This window comes from Procambarus clarkii, chromosome 63, assembly GCF_040958095.1.
Source record: "Procambarus clarkii isolate CNS0578487 chromosome 63, FALCON_Pclarkii_2.0, whole genome shotgun sequence".
NCBI classification, from domain to species: Eukaryota; Metazoa; Arthropoda; class Malacostraca; order Decapoda; family Cambaridae; genus Procambarus; species Procambarus clarkii.
The window spans coordinates 284,277-285,482 of record NC_091212.1 but is presented as its reverse complement, the minus strand read 5'-3'; the positions used below and the strand labels follow the sequence as shown (position 1 = coordinate 285,482).

Below are 1,206 nucleotides of genomic sequence, written 5' to 3'. Positions count from 1 at the left end.
CGTAGCAGATGCCTTACTCCCAGGTACCTATTTACTGCTAGGTGAACAGACGCATCATGATGAAAGAAACTCTACCCATTTGCTAAAGCCTCGGCCAGGAATCTAACCCGGGATATAAGGACTATAATGACCAAGCGCTGTCCACTCAGCCACGAGGCCCCTAAAGATGAATACCTCTTAGACCGTCAAAAGAAGAAGCGACACATTCTAGTTAATAATGTTAACAACTTTGCCTTCAGGGAGACTCGAACTCCCGACCTCTGGTTTACTAGACTAGCGCTCTGCCCACTGAGCTATGGAGGCTCTCCGAGGTTGTCTGTGTGTGTGTGTGTGTGTGTGTGTGTGTGTGTGTGTGTGTGTGTGTGTGTGTGTGTGTGTGTGTGTGTGTGTGTGTGTGTGTGTGTGTGTGTGTGTTTGTGTGTGTGTGTGTGTGCGCGCGTGCGTGTGTAATTACCTAAGTCTGTGTGTGTACTCACCTATTTTAGGTGACACCCATTTATTTACTCACCTAGGTGTACTCACCTACTCACCGTCACCTGTGTGTGTGTGTATGTGTGCATGTGTGAGTGTGTGTGGGTATTTTACGGCCTGCTTAAGCCAGTAATTGAGTTCTTTCTGCATAATATGTGCCTTATAGCCTCTTCTTCTATAATTCTACTCCACGTCAATAGTAAATTCTCAAGAATGGGCGATGGCAAGTAACAGTGCAAAGAATAAGGGTGGGCCGGGTGGGGGGGTGGGGGTAAACAATACACAATTACACCTTCACCAATATATTATCTATCGAAGTATAACTGCAGATATGTACGCTGTGTCGCTTTCACCAACGACACTTATTATATCTGCAGTGTTCTCCCAATCCCGGTGAGTCCACTATCTTCAAGTATACGTCGTCCACGCTCAATGGTAATCACCGGCAAGTTCACCTTCCTCAACATGGGCCAGTCCACACACACCGTATATTCACGATGTCCCAACACCCCACACCCGCTCTCCTGTAACACCCTGACAGAGAGCTTCAGCAACACGCTGACAGGGGTCACAAATAATCACTTCCAGGGGGTCTCTTACCACCCTACATTGCGTACAAGGCGGTCTCTTAGGTAAATTACAGGCACTCCAGTGTCCATTGTTGGTCGACCGACGGTAGCGGGAGTGTGGCTGCCGAGGTCGGTTGTTGCTCTGTCAGGGAGTGGTTGGGGACGG

General features: G+C 48.6%; 1 non-coding gene across 1 annotated transcript; it reads right to left on the bottom strand.

Moving 5' to 3' along the window:
- Positions 1–230: 230 nt before the first annotated feature.
- On the bottom strand, positions 231–303 carry TRNAT-AGU (transfer RNA threonine (anticodon AGU)). The gene has a single exon. It is a non-coding gene; the product is annotated as a tRNA-Thr (tRNA).
- Positions 304–1,206: the final 903 nt, after the last annotated feature.